This window comes from Crocuta crocuta, unplaced genomic scaffold (assembly GCF_008692635.1).
Source record: "Crocuta crocuta isolate KB4526 unplaced genomic scaffold, BGI_CrCroc_1.0 scaffold36, whole genome shotgun sequence".
Classification (NCBI taxonomy): Eukaryota; Metazoa; Chordata; class Mammalia; order Carnivora; family Hyaenidae; genus Crocuta; species Crocuta crocuta.
Genome location: NW_027532203.1, coordinates 8,603,692 through 8,622,486, shown reverse-complemented (window position 1 = coordinate 8,622,486; position 18,795 = coordinate 8,603,692). Strand labels below are relative to the sequence as shown.

Sequence of the window (18,795 nt, the reverse complement as noted above, 5' to 3'; positions counted from 1 at the left end):
TTCAAGAGTTTCCCCCACCCCAGCTGAATTTTTTTTTTTTTTTTTTTTTTTTTTTTTTTTTTATCATTTCTTGAATCTGGGGAACGCCTAATCCTACTTCAAGGTTGTCCTCCGGCTTCTTGGGAAGCTTCCTGAACACCCCTGACCTGAGTTAATAACTCCCTTCTCAGATGAGCACTGGGTGTTGTATGGAAGCCAATCTGACAATAAATTATATTAAAAAATAAAAATAAAACAAATAACTCCCTTCTCTGTGATCCCACAGCCTGACACTTCCTACTTCCCTCCCTCCCTCCCCCCTGCAGGCTAATTTCCTTTCCTTCACTCAGCAGGCCACCCAGGCAGCAACCGCTCCCACTAATATCCCACAAATTGTGCTCCAAGAACAAAGCGTCAGGCATTCTGTCAGCCACTGAGCTGTAGAGAGCGCGACAGAGGCGGTTCCTTCTCAGGAAGCTTCCAGACTCGGGGGGACCGCACTCCAAAAATCCCACAAGTAAATAAAGGGACAAGAAAGAGCAAGGGGCATGCCTGGGAGAGATGGACCTTAACTGGGGGTGGTGGTCAGAGAGTGCTGGAGGGAAGGACACCTGAGCCAAAAAGCAAAAGATGAGGAGTCCTTGAGGGGAAGAGCTTTTCAGGTGAGAAAGCAAGTGCAGGTCCCGGGGCAGGAAAGGGCTCGTCATGGTNAAGGTGAGCTACAAAAAAGCTTGCAGCCGGACACACAGATGTGCCCCAGGACCTGAGCGGCTGCTCTGGGCTGGGAGTGGAGACATCAGTTAGGGGACTCCTGGGGGGAGGGGNTAAGGGGGTGGCAGCGGAGCTAATCAGGTGAACTCAAGATCTCGTGGAGTAGAAGGAGCAGATCTGACGATTGGAAACAGAGGTCCGGGTGGGGCGATCTGGGGGAGACCAGGGGTCGAGGTTCAAGTCCAGGCATCTGGCTTAAGCACCAGCTGGGNGGGGGGGGGGTGGGCTGGGGGGGGGGGGGGGGGGGGGGGGGGGGGGGCGGTCAGTGCTGGAGGCACTGTGACCGCGCTGCCCTGGAGACATGAGTGGAAATTACAGGCTGGCAGGGAGCAAGGAACGGCTGCAACGGAAACGCATCAGGAACCGACTGTCAATGGTACAGCCACCGAAACGGAGGAGATAATGTCACAGAAGGAGAAGCGCGTCTGGGACTGAGTCCTGGGGGACACTCCTGTCCATGGTGTCGGGAAAGACTGCCCAACCCCCGCCCCACTGTACACTGTGGGTGGGACCCTTTGTCGTGGGAGCGGCCCTGCGCCCTGAAGGACGGTTAGCAGCCTTCATGGGGTGTCGTAAACACTAGCAGCATCCCCTGAGTTGTGACACCCTAAAATGTCCCCTGCGACATCCCAAAGCGCCTCTGGTTGATTAGGTTAGGGATGCTTTTGCAAAGTCTTTAATAAAGCTCGTATCTGACTTCCGTCTTAAAAGTTCACAACCGGGGTGCCTGGGTGGCTCAGTCGGTTAAGCGTCCGACTTCAGCTCAGGTCATGATCTCATGGTTTGTGAGTTCGAGCCCGCATCAGGCTCTGTGCTGACAGCTCAGAGCCTGGAGCCTGCTTCAGATTCTGTGTCTCCCTCTCTCTCTGACCCTCCCCTGCTCACACGGTCTCTCTCTCTCTCTCAGAAATAAATAAGCCATTAAAAATTTTAAAAAAAAGTTCACAACCAACCTAGGGTAAGAATCCCACAAATCCCTTCAACTTTCTCATGTTCTGGCTTTGTGGACAAGCACCTAGAATTGATTGAATAAAACCAGACCTTGTGTTAAGCTTGACCCTGCTCTATTTAATGAGAAACAAATGTAGTGGTACTAACCTCACTGTAGTCTAAAGATCTTGAAAACTGTATTTAGTCTTTTGATAACATAGACCCAAACCAAAACAGTGAGTGAATATCGGTGTTAGCTGTTTTTCCCTTGTACACAAATATTTTATAGCTTAGAGTTATGGAATGGTCGAGAAGCTTCTGAGGATCATTAGGAAAAAGACCTCTTGCCCAGACCAAGATGTCACAAGAGTCTGCTTTTCCCAAGTAAGAGCTAACTAAAAGTAATCCCTGGTATTTTGTGGCATTTGCAAAGGATGGCGATATGTACCAGAAGCTGATGCTAAAAAATCTTAAAATATCAAATTTTGTGTGTGACTATTTTAATAAAGCAATAAGGTCCCAGAATGTGGCTAGTGTCCTCTGGCATCTCACCAAAGGAATGAAAGCCATAAAGTTTGCTTGATCAGACCACGCTTGGTTCTTTTAATCCCAGCCTTGACACCTTTTCTCCGAGGACCTTTTCTAATAATGACAGCTAATTCCAGTGACCCTACGTGTGGAAAAGGGCATCTGTCTGACGGCACGGCGTACCATGTCATTGTACAACAGCTACTACAACGTAAGCACTGTGCTGGGGGCTGGGGTGCATTAGGGAGCCCCAAACAGGACTCTTCTCACCGAGATGACAGCCGAGTGACTGAAATAGACCAGCAACTACAATGTAGTCCAGGGATGGCACAGCCCTGGGTCCACGTGTGTCCTGCTTCTCACCTGCTCAAGGTGATATCATTAAGGACTCCTAATACACCCTTCCCTGCCATGGACATGACCATGGACGTGACCTCAGAATCCTCCTCACCCAAAATTTCTAGGCCAGTGGACCTCAACGTGGAGCAGGCATCAGAATCATCTGAAAGTTGTGTTCCGACCCAGCTGGGTCCTACTTCCCAAGTGTCTAATTCAGTGAGTCTGCTGCTGCTGCTGCTCTGGGACTGTCTTTGAAAACCAGTGTGTAGGTAACTAGTGCTAAATCAAGCCGAGTTGGCACAGGAAATAAAAGTTAGCTACCTTCTCTGAAATGGTGAGATCTGGGTCAAGAATGTACAGAGGGTGACCAGGACAGAGGAGGGGGCCCTCACTTGGACCTGGGAGGGTGAAGAATCAGGAAGTTGTCAAGGAGGAAATAGCACCTGGTCAGCAGGTAGTGGGGGGAGGCGAGTCACAGGCAAAGAACTCAGCGCAGGTAGAGATCTGAGACACAGTGTGATCTGGCCCATTAGAATTCAATGACACTTCACACCAGGTGAAGTTAGTAGAAGCAACTGCTCCTAAAAGAAAACATTCTTTTCCTATTGAAAGCATTATGATGATCAAATAGGTCACTGTCATTCTTTTTCTTTTTGTATTAAATGCTTTCCTCCTTAAGCAATAGCCTGGGCCTTATCAGAGCCTATCACAGGGGTGTCTGGCTGGCTCACTTAGTGGAGACGGCGACTCTTGATCTCGAGGTTGTGAGTTCAAACCCCATGCTAGGTGTCGAGGTTACTTTAAAAAAATAAAATCTTTGAAAAAAAAAATCTATCACAATGCTTTATTATGAAATACTAGTAACTCTGCCATTTAAATATCACTACCAAGGATATGAGCAAACATAGTATGCTTAGAGTCAATGTAAAGATTGCGCCTGTCTAGAAAATAAGCAAAGAAATAAAGTAAAAATCTCAGGATGACCTATTAAGTGGAGACCAATGAGGGCAGAGAAAGGGGAGGGAAGGATTCAGTAGTAAATTTAACATAAATAGCGATTTAGAGCTGGGAGTTTCACTGGGTAGGTATCTTCTAACCTAAGAGTCTTCATTTCAATAATAAATGTGGTTATCTAAAGGTTCATGAAAACCAGCAACTCTAAAAAATGTTAAAGGAAGTTTTTAAAAAATCAAGATTCGCTTGAATACAAAGGAGAGAGTAAATTTTTACTCTCTTTGTCTAATAAGAGAGTAAAAATACAGCCAGATATGGGAGATAACATGGACTCTGAACACTTTGGGACAGAAAAATGATTACTAACAACTCAGAGCTTAGATGAATTCTGAAGTTTACAAGGACTGGCCATAGAATGCTGGAATAAAAATATTTCAAAGATATGAAGTATTCAAATATAAAATCTGAAGACAGTGAACTTTGTGATATTAATAAATTCTAAGGGTACTCTGGACAGAAAACCATCATACCATTCCTAAGGCAAAGTAGCAAACAAAATTTTACTTTAAAATCAAATGCACTTTAGTTCTTGCAATGGTCACCAAAATGTATGCTCCCTTAGTCCTCTGACAAGTGCAATTAAAGCCATATTATGCCTGATTTCCTTATAACATGGGCAAAAAAAAAAAAAATTATGGGTAAGTTACAGCTTCATCTGATAAAAAGCAAGCATAAGGCCAGAACACTGATGCTTGGTTAGCACAGGACACACTACAGATTTCCGTTTGTTATTCTGGCTTGGTCCATGTTAGAAGATGCTTTCTCAAAACTGGGTTAGTGCCTCATTGATTGCATAGCTTTACTGATTTTTAACTTTTTTTTAAATGTTTTAACTGATTTTTAACCTTTAAAAAATGAGTCTTTTTGGGGTGCCTGAGTGGCTCAGTTGGCTAAGTGTCTGACTCTTGACCTCCACTCAGGTCATGATCTCGTGGTTCATGGGATCAAGCCTCGCGTTGGGCTCTGCACTGACAGTGTGGAGCCTGCTTGGGTCTCTCTCTCTCGGTCTCTGCCCTCCCCTGCTCACTGTGTGGGCCCTCTCTCAAAAAAAAAAAAAAAAACTTAAAAGAAAAAAGTCTTTTCATTTAAAAATGCTCCAAATTTTGTCAAACCTCAGTGGCAGGTACATGAATGTTGGCATTATTTTATTTGTCTGAAGATTTAAATCTCAAAATACAGAAAAAAACTTTTAAAGCCAAAAGGTCTCATTTAAAATTTAATAAACCTGAGCTCCTGGGTGTCTCAGTAGGTGAAGCGTCCAACTTCAGCTCAGGTCTTGATCTCATGGTTCGTAAGTCTNTATGAAATATATTAACAAATTTATGTAAAAAATGAAATTTAATAAGCGTGCTAAAGGAATCTGTAGTGTTCACTGTGTAGACATGAACAAATCAAAAACGTGAATATGGAATGAACAAACCAGAATTGCACGTACCTGCCATCAGCAAAAGCATGGTTTTTTTTCTTTCTTTGTGGGAAAACCATTACTTCCTTGTACTTTAGTTAGATGTGTTTTTGTCTGATTCCCCCACTATAAATATTAAATGTCTGAATGGCAAGGACTATTTCGAACACAGCTATAGTTCTCTAAGTCAGCATTAAAAGTGAAATCAGGGGCTCCTGGGTGGCTCAGTTGGTTAAGCATCCAACTCCTGGTTTCGGCTCAGGCCATGATCTCACGGTTTGTGGGTTCGAGACCCGCATCGGGCTCCATGTGGTTGGTGCAGAGCCTGCTTGGCATTCTCTCCCATTCCTTCTCTCTCACTGCCCCTCCCCCGCTCGCTCACTGTCTCAAAATAAATGAATATACATAAAAAAAGTTAAAAGTGGCATCAGTGACCTCCAAAGCTGTCATCAAGAATAGGGTCTGTTATAATCACTCACTCCACATGTACTTTTTAAGTTCCTACTGTGTGCCGTGAACTGTGGTTAGCACCAACTGTATACAGCAAATGTATATTCTAAGAGAAACATGAAAAGAAGTCCGAAAAATCAAGAATATGTACTATCCACATCAGGGAACAGAACTATTGGAGGTATCCACTGGGACCCGTACACTTTAAGCATCAGGATTTCAAGAGTCCCAATAAGCATCACTGCTATGATGACAGCGCCTCATGTAAGAAACCAGACTTGCTATCATGACACAGTGGCCCCTTCTGCCTGTCAAATACTACTGACAAGATCATACACCAACATACAGGGAGCCTGCCCAGATCGGCCAGTGCCGTGTGTGTTTCACTGTCTTAACCTACAACTTGCAATTATTTCCACCACGTTAATTTTAAAACCTGGAATCATAGGGCTCAGGAGACTGTGCAGAGAGTCCTGGAATTACATTGGAGGATATCCAATAAAACACAGGGGTGTGGCAGGAAGCACAAAGAAATGGGAGCTTTGAACATGAACTGATGCCGCTGAACTGAAAGTTAGGAAGAAGGTCCGAGTCCAGCTCGAGCCAGGGACCACCTACCCAGACCTTGCTTTCCCTTGTGCTGCTCGTCTGGCCCATGGGGATACCACCTGTCCTAATAACTGCCACATGAGAAGACTTTAAAGTCATGAAATGGCCTAAAAACAAAGTATGTTATTACTAGTCAAGGTCAAAGAACCGGTCAGTGACTTGGCCAGATGGGACATCTCCTGAACCCAACACGTGTTCCCCAATACCAGGCTGCTGTTTATTACAAATAATGAATATTCATCCACGCCCAGGCAAGTAACACAACATAGCCATTTGGAGTGACTAGGAGGATTAATCCCCCTTCCACTCGATCCCCCCCTCCCCAAAAATGTATGGAAAATCCAGAAATCGATCACAAACATCTTCACGTTCCAAAAGTTCAATTCTGGGTAATGTCTCCAAATAAAACACAGGACATGCAGTTTCATTCGAGTTTTAGATAAGACAATATCATTCTTTTGGTATAAGTATATGCGCGATACAGCATGGGACACACTTATGTTTAAAAAAATTGTTCACTGTTTATCTGAGATTCAAATTTTAACTGGGTGCCCTGTATTTTTATTTGCTAACCAATTTCTGGGTTATTTCACGTGCTTTTCCAACTCTCAGCTGGGAGGTTCTGGAAAGAACTCTCACTTTGGGAGTTGAGAAAGCAGAGTTTGATTTCTGGTTTCTGAGATCTCAGGCAAGTTACAGTTCCTTCACTGAGACAAAGAGGCCGATCAAGACACACACCACACACTTTCAATGCCCTAGTGTCCATGAGAAAGTCCCGGACTTTGTCGAGTTCCCATTCAAAACAAACTGGCCGCTTCCTGCATCTGATAAGCATCTGGATGTGTGCGGTCGTCCTGCCTATTAGACGATACTGCACTGGCCTTTCCCTCTCCTCCTCATCCATAAAGCAGGGCCTCTGCATATGCATAAGGGCTTTTTATACTCAAATGTAAATGCTTTATTGCTCCAAAAATAGTTGAATGTATGATTTCACAAAAATCTATCAAAATTAAGAGGACTCCCAAGGATTGAAATCACTGGTCTCATTAGTTTTCCCACGTCCCTGTGGGTCTCCAGAAACCCACCTCTGCACGGCCAAGTTCCCAAATTCAGTGTCTCCGGCTGAGACTTCCGAAACTCTGGAAACTTGAGCTCTGGCCACTCCTGGGTGTCCCAGCAACGGGAACTGGATGTGGCCAAAGCTAAATGGTTCCACTTCCAGCATGTTCCTCTGACCCCTTTAATTTTAGTTCCTTACATTAGAAATCTGAGAATCACCTGACTCTTCTGTTTTAGGAGACCCTCAGATCTGATCCACACCAAGACCAAGGTTCCACATCTCAAACACAGCTGCTACCCTCCGCACGTCATCTCCATTCCCATCATCCTGGCCCCCACCAAACCCTGTCACCTCACTGACACTGAAGCAGCCCCCCGCAACTGGTTTCCTGCCCAAGTCCATTCTGTACATCGTAGTCTGAGTTACCTCATCCCGTGCTTCTTTCTGGGTCCCACGTGACTTTCCCCAGCTATTCTGGCCTTCCCACAGCTCCTAGAACACAGACCAACCAAGCTCTCACCACAGGGTCTTTACACATGCCATTCCCATTGACTGGACCAGCGGAAGCCTTGATTGGTGCCTTCTCAAGTATAATCTCTTCCAAAAGACCCTCCTAGGCTAACTTGTTTATTGTGATAAAATATATATAACATGGGGCGCCTAGGCGGTTCAGTCGGTTAAGTGGCCAACTTTGGCTCAGGTCATGGCCTCGCAGTTTGTGGGTTCGAGCCCCGCATCAGGGTCTGTGCTGACAGCTCGGAGCCTTGAAGCCTGTTTTGGATTCTGTGTTTCCCTCTCTCTCTGCCCCTCCCCTGCTTGAACTCTGTCTCTCTCGCTCTCAAAAATAAGTAAACATTTAAAAAATGTTCTAAATATATGTTTTAAACATAACAAAAATTTACTGTTTTAACCATTTTTAAGAGTACGGTTCAGCAATTCCCACTGTTGTACCATCACCACCACCATCCNCAGCGGAAGCCTTGATTGGTGCCTTCTCAAGTATAATCTCTTCCAAAAGACCCTCCTAGGCTAACTTGTTTATTGTGATAAAATATATATAACATGGGGCGCCTAGGCGGTTCAGTCGGTTAAGTGGCCAACTTTGGCTCAGGTCATGGCCTCGCAGTTTGTGGGTTCGAGCCCCGCATCAGGGTCTGTGCTGACAGCTCGGAGCCTTGAAGCCTGTTTTGGATTCTGTGTTTCCCTCTCTCTCTGCCCCTCCCCTGCTTGAACTCTGTCTCTCTCGCTCTCAAAAATAAGTAAACATTTAAAAAATGTTCTAAATATATGTTTTAAACATAACAAAAATTTACTGTTTTAACCATTTTTAAGAGTACGGTTCAGCAATTCCCACTGTTGTACCATCACCACCACCACCATCTGTTTCCAGAATTCATCATACCAAACTGAAATGCTCATTAAGCAAGAATTCCCATTCCCTCCTCCCCCAGGCCCTCATAAGCACTGTCCTACTTTCTGTCTCTATGAGCTTGACTATTCTAGGTACCTCATAGAATGGAATCATACAATATTTGTTTTGTCCTTTTGTGTCTGGCTTATTTCACCAAGCATAGTGTCTTCAAGTTTCACCCACATTATTGCATGTATTAGAATGTCCTTACTTTTTAAGACTGAATCACATCCCAATGTATGGATCCACCACATCAGTTTATCCATCCATCCATTCATCCATAGCCGTTTGGGTTCCTTGGTGCCATTTTTTTTCTTTCTTTTTTTTTTTAAGGTCTTATTTATTTTTGAGACAGAGACGGAGCACGAGCTGGGGAGGGCAGAGAGAGAGAAGGAGACACAGAATCCGAAGCAGGCTCCAGGCTCTGAGTTGTCAGCACAGAGCCCAACATGGGCCTTGAACTCACAAACTGTGAGATCATGACCTGAGCTGAAGTTGGACACTTAACTGTTGGAGACACCCAGATGCCCCTCTTGGGCCATTTTCAAGCAGGCTCTCGTTACTCTCTTAATAGGGTCTTCTATTCCTTTAAGTGCTTATCATAGGTTGTAATTCTAATATCAGATGGTTTCATATCTCGTTTGTTTAATATCTTAATATTTATTTCTGCCACCGCACCCCCAATGACCCTTGTAAGCTCCATGAAGGAGAGGGCATTGCTTTGTGCATCCTTCCATTAACCACCACTACCTGGCTCAGGCCTGGAGTGTAGTGGGGATTTGATAGGTAATTGCTGAATCACTGAATGAAAGAAAATCATTAGGACACCAGAAATCCACTGGTCTTCAGAGGCACACACTGATTCCATGCACTTATTCAAAGAGAACAAATTAATGCAAGTGTGCATACGTGCACGCATGCGCACACACACACACACACAGCTCTCTGGACACAAACGATTCCCTTTGTAACATGTAAGTTAATCTTGTTTGTGACTAATGCACATTTTCTGTATTGTTTTTTTTTCCAAGAATGCATCACGTGCAAAAGTAACCTGTGTGTTCAGCAAGGAAAAGAAACTAAGTACTGACAAACCCTATGGCAGGGATGAGCATCGTAGGTAAAACCTTACAAGAACATTCTGCTAAGTAGGAGTCAATCACAAAAGAACAGATGTCGTATGATTCCATTTATGCAAAATGTCCAGATAGACAAACACGTAGAGCTGGAAAGCACACTGGAGGTCGCCAGGAGCTGAGGGGAGGAAGGAGTAGGAAAAACCACTAACAGATACAGGATCTCTTTTCTTGGCTGATGAAAAGGATTAGGGTGATGGTTACACAATTCTGTAAATCCCTAAAAAGCCCTGGATTGGACACTTCAAAAGGATGAATTGTATGGTTCGTGAATTGTAGCTCCATGCAGCTGTTTCAAAAAAGAGATCATGTGTGGATGGAGATGGAGGTGCCTGCCTGCATCTGAGGGCTGGGAAGAGCTTGCCTTCCCAAGTAGGCAATGCCCAGCAAGGCGGCGGCACCTCGGGCAGCAGCCCGGGAGGGGCAGCCAGCTTCCTCCTGCCCCAATGGCCTCCCTGCCCCACAAACCGTCTGGATTACAGACCATCTTCCTTCCGGTACAGTGAAGGCCTCTGCTTTATGCAAATCATTTCCTTTTTCTAACACCAGCCCTCTCTGCCCCGCCCCCCATGCCAAAGGTGGGAAGACATGCTCTGAAGATAAACAAAGGTAAAGTTCTCGGGACCAAAACTTGACATAAATATGCACATTTCTAAAGAGACTCTTTATAACTTACTGCGAGCGACCTGAACACAGCCCATTGAGTTTACAGCATCTTGAAAGTCAGATTTCCGCTGGCGACCCAGGCTCAGTCAAGAAAGTTATCTTTGGCTCCTCTTTCTCTAACACCCCCTTATCCAATGCATCCGGAAATCCTGCTGGCTCTACCTTTTAAGTACATCCACAACTTTCTCTTTCTCAGACAGCTCACCCAGGTCCAAGCCTCCACCAGGGCTCACCTGGGTTGGCCTCCTTCCTGGTGCCCTTGCCAGGGACAACCTCAGTCAGAATGACCCTTTTAACGTGCAACCAGACCACAGATCACATTGCTCCAATGGGCAACATCCTGCACCAGCTGCCCACCGCATCCTGCACAAAGTCAAAGCCGAGGTCCTTATGCACTTAGGAAGCCTTACATGGTGGGGCTCCCCTACCCTCCGCTCTGACATCTAATCACTTAAGAAAGGCTTCTGGTTTTTATTTTGCCGCATATATAAGCAACATCAGATCATTCCACCATTCTATAGTCTATAACCGACCTTTGGCCTTGAAGCTTCTTTTGAAAACCATGGATTCCATCCCAAGGTAGAAAACAATCTATCAGGTATTCAATTTTTCAACCATTTAAATATCACATTCTAACCCTCCTTCCACCAAAAACTACATTTGTTTTAATCCAAGTCAATTCTGCAGGAAAGTTAAAGATGTTTTCTTTCTACTACAGAACATCCTGGAAGATAGCTGTGCTCTGCAGAAGGCTCCAGATTGTGGAGCCAGGTCTCCTAAGCTTTTACACGTGCCCTGGCACAGGGCAGTGTCAGCCACACCGCGGAGCAGCTTGGTCAGAGCAGCTGCAGGTGAAAAGGAGAAGCGTGTCACATCCTTCACCTGCCCTCCATGCATCCAACCTCCGGCAGCCCCAAGCACTCTTATCTACAGGCTTTGGGGGAGGAAGGTAACGTGCAAGAAGTCATTCCTGCCCATCTTAAGTCACTTTCTTTTTTATTATTTTTTAATGTATATTTATTTTTGAGAGAGACAGAGAGCAAGTGGGGATGGGGCAAAGAGAAGGGGAGATACAAAATCCAAAGCAGGCTCTAGGCTCTGAGCCATCAGCACAGAGCCTGATGCAGGGCTCAGACTCAGAAACTATGAGATCATGACCCAAGCTGAAGTCAGACTGAGCCACCCAGGCACCCCTTAAGCCACTTTCTATAAAAGATAAATCTCACAAAGCCAAATAAGATCTCAAAAACTCCTGTGAACAGATAGTCACTTGCCCATATTCAGAGCGACATTATTCACAACAGTGAAAGGTGGACAAGATGCAAGTGTCTGTCGATGAATGAATGGGTAAACAAAATATGGTATGCGCACGCACACACACGCACACACACACTGATTACTCAGACCTGAAAAGGAAGAAGGAAATTCTGACATCTGCTACCACACGGATGAACCATGAGGATATTATGCTGTGTGAAATAAGCTAGTCACGAAAGGACAAATATTGCGTGATTGCACTTACATGAGGAACTTAGCCAAATTGATAGAGACAAAAAAGGATAGAGATTATTGGGGGCTTTGGTGGGGGGGGGTAGAAATAGGAAGCTACTGTTTAACAGATATAATCTTTCAGAATGGATGATGGAAGAATTCTGGAGATGGACAGTGGCAATAGCTGCCTGACAGCACGAATGTGCTTAATGACACTGAATTCACTTTCAAAGTGGCAAATTTTATAAATATGTGGCCACAGTTAAAGCAAAACTCCCATGAAATAAACTGCACTAAGGTGAGAGCATATGGTTCTGATGCAAATAACAGAATGCAGGTTTTCACGTAATCCTCACAATCTCTTCCTTCTGATGAACCCCACGCACTCACCTTGTTTGTGTTATAAGCCTCCAGAATTTTTGCTATAGCATTAGCTAGTGCCTGGCTTAGAAGCCCACAAGCTTATTCCCAGTATGGCGGTAAGGCCAATATTTCCCAGCATGAAATGTACAAAATCTGACCCATCTTCCCACAGACATGAATATTTAAACCATCCAAGACAAATGGTTACCTATTTTCTTTTTTTAAATGTTTATTTATTTGTGAAGGAGAGAGACAGAGACAGATCAAGAGTGGGGGAGAGACAGAGAGTGAGAGGGAGACACAGAATCTGAAGCAGGCTCCAGGCTCTGAGCTGTTAGCACAGATCCCGATGCGGGGCTCAAACTCACCAGCCGTGAGATCGTGACCTGAGCCGAAGTTGGACACACCAACTGAGCCACCCAGGCACCCCAGTTATCTGTTCTCTTATAGAGAACATTAAATGTTTCTTTTGGATCCACAGATCATATACACATCTCAGAGAATGGTCTCGGTACTCTCTCGCATCCCAAGAAAATACAGTAAGAACCTGTGTACAAGTCACATCATACTTTATAAAATAAATAACGCAGCCAATGCATGGGAGCTTCCTTAACCACGAGAATGGACAGTTGGAGACGATGTAAGAAAAACACTTGGTGCCTGAGGAGTTCCAAGGAGGATATTCCAGTCAATGTGAGAAAAGGTTAGCCAACTGATTTCAACCACTGCCTGTTCTAAATCAAACAAACCTCAACTCTGGCGGAACAAAAGCCACTCAGCAAAGAGACAAAGCCATCAACTGATGGCCCTGTAAATAAAGCCCAGAGCTACCAGCCAAAGGTCAGACTATACATGTACTCAACCCAGAAGTGACAGGAGTCTCAGTCACACCAAGGGGAGGTGGCCATCGGAAAGGCTGTCCCAGGACAAGGGTGGCCTCAGCCGCCCAAGGAGTCAGTGCCCTTTCCCAGATGGAGAGCCAGCTTCCGGGCCCCGCTCTGCAAGTTCACTGGCTTGGAGACCGATAATGAACCTGGAGCCTCCGAGCCAGAAGTGAGCGGGGCCATCCTCCAGGGTCCTGGGCAAACATCTCTCCTTGCAAAGAGGGACAACGTCCAGAGCAGAGAGAAAGACAACACGGGGGTCCGCTTTCTCACCGAGGAAGGAAAGAAAAAACTAAAACCCCACAACTCAGGCCCCTCTGCGAACGTCACAGGCCTCCGTGAAGCCGGGACTCAATCCCTAGATGTTCAAGGTATTTTCACAACGAATCAATGCACAGGACTGTACCAGGGGTCTCCGTTATTAGCAATGCTCTCTGGACACCCCAAATGAGAAACGGTTACAGCTTGTGAGTGTTGAACAGGGAAAAGCATTTATTTATTTATTTATTTATTTATTTATGAAACACAGAGGCTGAGGGAGAGGAAAGAGACAGGAAGTGGGGGGTAAAGCAGACACAGAAGTGCTCTGGATGTCCCAAGGGCCTCCACTGTGCAGAAGGAACACCCCACACCTCCTGGCTGTGACTGAGTAGCCCTGACCCCAGGCCACCGAGGACCCTCAAATGCCATGCTGTCCCTGGACACCTGTGGCCCAGAACTCAAGCCCTGCATGCAGAGGTTCGGAATCTCGCCCGTACCCTCGGGAACTCTCTCTTGCCAGTGCTCGGTGCACACAGGTACGTATGTTTGCTAAATAAATACAAACACGCAGACTGATTCCTGCTTCCTGCACAGTCAAAGAGAAAGGAAAATGCTGGATGAGCAATAAATATTTACTGAGCGATATCAATGACAACGCAACGGTGATATTAATGGCTACTTTTTATGGAGGCCTAGGCCGAGCTGAATTTAGCGAAATTCTCTCATTTGGAACTCATCACACAACCCTGTGAGGTACTGTTATTGTTCCATTTTACACATTAAAAAAAATTTTAAAAAAAACAACCCTGTCAGCTAAAAGGATTAAGTAACTTGCCATAGGTTGTACAGCTAAGAAGACAGTGAGGCCTGGGTTGCAAGCTGGGTCAAAGGACTCAAAAGCGTGTGTCACCAACCTCTATTTTACTGCTGCCTCTGGGCTCCGTGGGCCTGGGACAAGTTATCAAACATACTTCCCATGGGGGATGTTTTGGAAACAAGTTATTAAAAAAAAATTTTTTTTAATGTTTATTTTTCAGAGAGAGACAGAGAGACAGCAGGGAAGGGGCAGAGAGAGAGAGGGAGACACAGAACCCGAAGCAGGCTCCAGGCTCCAAGCTGTCAGCACAGATCCTAATACGGGGCTCAAATCCATGAACCACGAGATCGTGACCTGAGCTGAAGTTGGATACTTAACCGACTGAACCTCCCAGTTGCCCCTGGACACTATTTAAAAGTACACGCATTTCAGAGTATTAGGAAAAGTACTAATGCATTCCTAGATGATCAGATGAGAATTCCTCTGTTTTCTAAGAGTAAGAACAAGAAACAAGACTGTTTTATATATATAAGCTTTCTAGATTCTTCCTCCATCATGCCAGGTGTTCCGTAACACAGAACCTCAAAAGATCTTAGCCTGGGTGTTCTTTTTAGCCAGGCACAGGGCTGGGATTCAGGAGTAACTTGGTGAACAAAATAAAGGATAAGCGATCTTTTCGTGTTATTAAAACTCTACGGCAGCAAATTAATTTTTACTTCTGTTAATAAGTAACAAAACACAGATGAATACAATTAGTCTCATTGAATGATGCCAACAAACACCTGAAAACTCACAAACCCTCTCCCCCCACACACATATATACGCACAATGAAACTTCCCAGGAGACAAATCTAGGAGCAAATATAGAAACAACTCTAAAATTCTGTGCTTTAGACATAACGTGACATGAAGGGACCCCACAAAGCTTGTCCTGGTAACTAGAAAGCAAGTTCCTCTGCATTCACAAGAGCACAGGTTTCTTTTACAACGATGAAACTAATGAGTAAAGGTAAGTAATAGATTCGAATCTCCCGAGAGCTATAAGGATCACCTGGATTTCATGAATGTTGCTTATGAAAAACTAAAAAGGAATTCAAAACTAGCAAGGCAATACTAAAAATACACTAAACATCTGGGCATTATACTATCTTTAAAATATCAGTTTAATGAAGAAAATAAGAACACATAGGAACACCTGCTGTGTATAAGGGACATTCACCTGTTCTGCCATTTAATTCTCTCAATAACCAAAGGAAGTTGATAATCTGTTTTTTGTTTTTTTAATAAGTTGAGGTTCAGAAAATTTAGGAATTCATCTAAGGTTAGACAATTAAAAAAGTAAATATTAGGGTGCCTGGGTGGCGCTGTCAGGTGAAGCTTTCAACTCTAGGTCTTGGCTCAGGTCATGATCTCACAGTTCTCGAGCCCTGTGTCCAGCCCTGGGCTGACAGCGAGGAACCTGCTTGGCATTCTCTCTCTAGCGCTCTGTCTGCCCCTCCCCCAGCTCATATGCGCACATGCTCCCTCAAAATAAACTTAAAAAAAAAGTAAGTATATATAATAAAAATAAATTCTAGAAGTCAAATACAATTTAAAATAAGTAAAATAAATGAAACTTGAGGGACTCTAAATCCACTGCTCCTTGCTTTAGAAGGAAGAGAAAGAAAGGAAAGAAGAAAGGAAGGCCGCAGGAAGAAACGGAGAGCCAGATCTGGTCAGCGGCATGAACGCCAAGGACTCAATCCTGGTGGAACACGGAACCGGTACTAAGATTGCCTTACCGCACAGACTTTCCTTTGTTAAGCCATTTGCTTTACCAAATTATTATTTTAAAGCCTCAATTTAAAAACTTAAAATTAGGGGCTCTTGGGTGGCTTACTTGGTTGAGCATCCGACTTCGGCTCAGGTCATCATCTCATGGTTCATGGGTTCGAGCCCAGCACCAGGCTCAAAGCCTGGCGCCAGCTTCAGACTCTCCCGCATTCGCGCTCTCTCTCTCTCTCTCTCTCTCTCTCTCTCTCTCTCTCTCTCTCTCTCAAAATAAACATTAGGGGTGCCTGGGTGGCTCAGTTGGTTAAGCGTCTGACTTCAGCTCAGGTCATGATCTCATGGGTTCAAGCCCCGGTTGGGCTCTGTGCTGAATGACAGCTCAGAGCCCAGAGCCTGCTTCAGATTCTGTGTCTCCCTCTCTCTCTGACCCTCCCTGCTCGCGCTGTCTCTCTCTCTCTCAGAAATAAATAAAACCTTAAAAAAAAACATTAAAAAAATTTTAACTAACTAAATAAAAACGATATAAAAAAAAATCTCCTAGCTCTGTCACTGTCAAGAACTGCACACTGGCATTTTCCTTAAAATAAAAACCAGAAGGAAAGCTTGAAGGTAGCCAGAGCGGCCCTCACACAAATGGCATTGGTGTTGAAAAATTTTAAGCCACATGAGTCTTGTTTGGCTGGCAGTAACAGACGCAATCCCCAAGTATTACCAAAGCACAGCCACCCGAAAATAACAAATGAAGAACATGGTGAAGGTTTCTTGCCTAAAATGAGCACAAGGACATACTGTAAGTCATTAAGAAAATTCAGAGAGTAATTGCAGGCAGACTCCGCCCCCCCAGAAAGTAATCGTCTAATAAACATTAATTATCTTTTGCACCGTGTAACGATTTATAATGGGTTCAAACGAGGCCTATCCCAATAGGTCCAGGATTAATGAATGGCATTTTAGGTCTAACACAATTGTACCCCCGAGACGATGAAAACTAGAACGTTACTTCACAGCCCGTGTTTCCTCTTTTTTAAGTGCGCTTGTATTTAGATCGCTGGAGATTTTATCACACGTGTTTTAGGTTTTGTTCCTAAAAGCAGTCAGCCTCCGTCCATAACCTACTGTGTGCTCGGTGATCCTCAAGCACTTGGCCTGTGTTGTCTCATCCAGCTCTCAAGGGGCAGAGGCAGAAATCTGGAGACCAGGAAGATGCGAGAGAATCTTTTCTGGAGCCAACAGGGAGAGCAGTTTCCGGGAAAGGAGCTCGGGCGGCGTCCGGAGCAACCCAAGAAGGACTCGGAGCCCGCCGGGCGNCGGGTTCCGCATCCCCTACAGCGGTCTCGAACTCGAGTTCCGAGCCGCGTTCCAGGACCAGGCGCGCACACCCCCGTCGGAGAAGTTGGGCTGACAGCTGAAGGCTCCTCCTTCACTTGGGGACGTGATGGGTGACAACCCTCGCGGTTCCCCGCAGCCTTCCCCCGCCCCGCCCCAACGCGCTGCCCCCTGCGCGCACGCCGCAGAGCCTCAGCGCGGTGGGCATCCCACCCGGCCGGGGAAGGAGACGGCCTGTGGCGGAGCCGCGGGGGCCGGCGGGCACGGCCCTGCCGTCGCCGGGGGGACTGCCCCTCTGCCGCATCACCTCCCAGCCCGAGAGAAAGCTCGCGGAAGGCGGCTGGAGGGTGCCCGGTCCTGCAGCAGCCACGGCGGAGGCGGTCTCGCCCTCCATCCCTCCCCGCAGGTGCGCCTGGGTACCTGACGCCCTAAGGTCTTTTCCAGACACGTCGGCATCGGCTCCCAAAGGGGGGGCCAGCAGAACCCGGCCAGGGAGACTTCCAGAGGGGCGGCGGACCCTGCAGGGAAGCCGGCGGCACTCCCCAAGGACCCGCAAGTCTTTCGAGGCTTGCCCCTCAAGGCTTACCCCCGGACATGTGCGTGGCAAACCCAAACGATCCAAACGCCACCTGCGAGTTCCCTCGCCGCCCCGCAGGTGTAACCCCCACGGACGTCTCCGCGGCGCTGCCTGCCCGGCCAGCGGTGCCTCCCCATCCCGGAGGCTGGGAAGGCTCCCGGGACCCCCGCTCAAATCCCACCGGGGAGGGCTCCGGAGCCCGAGGGCGCGGACAGCTGCGCCACCGCATCCCCGATCCTGGGAGTCCGCCCGCTGCGGGGCGGCCAGGGGACCCGTGGGACACTGCGGGGCCGCGCCCCTCCTTACCTGGCGCTCGCCCGCCCCTGCTGGGACATCCGTCGGGTGCGCGCCCCTCCGCGCGCTCGCTGCGCACCTGGCCGTGGTCGCCTCCCCGCGCGGCCCCAGCCTTGGCTGCCGCGCTAGCGCTTCATGGCGCACGGGGCTGGCCCGGGGCCCCGGGAAGCGTGTCCAGTTGGCGGCGGCTCCTCCGGCTCTCGCCTCTCGCCAATGGCTCCCCGCCTTCCCCCGCCCCGCAGCCGAGCTCGCGTCCTCAGCGGCCGCCCTTTTCCCTCCGCTCTCCGGGACCGGCCGAACTGGTTTCTCCGCTCCGGGGTGGTGCCTCCAGTCTCCCTCTGGCAGCTGCGGCTGGGGCTGGGGCTGGGGGCGGGCCCCGCCGTCTGCCCTCCCTTTGTCCCTCCCGGGGGCGGAGAGGGGCTGGACGGCGAGCCCCAGGGCGGGCACAGCGGCCCAGGGCCAGCCCGCAGCCTCCCTGCGCCCTGGCGGCAGGTGGGCCACCCTGGAGGTGCCCCCGAGCGCGTCCCCTGCCTCGCTGCGCCTGCCACTTGGCAGCTGCGGTCGCTGNGGCCCCCCGCCTCACCAGCCTCGCGTCACTTTCCCGCCGCCCTCGGCTGGCCTGGCCGCCGCCCGGGGTCTGTGACCTCGCCAGCCCGGAAAGCTGGCCGAGCCGCGGCTCGCCGGGGACCTGACCCCCCTCGGTAAGGGGAGCTG

At 47.3% G+C, this 18,795-nt stretch overlaps 1 protein-coding gene across 1 annotated transcript in view; it reads right to left on the bottom strand.

The window, feature by feature from the left end:
* The window catches only part of ATP8B1 (ATPase phospholipid transporting 8B1), a 116,949-nt gene extending 98,793 nt beyond the window's left edge, over positions 1–18,156 (bottom strand). Inside the window, exon 1 of the mRNA XM_077777688.1 lies at positions 18,094–18,156. The gene's annotated coding sequence lies outside the window, so the exon portion shown is untranslated. The remainder of the gene's footprint in view (positions 1–18,093) is intronic.
* Positions 18,157–18,795: the final 639 nt, after the last annotated feature.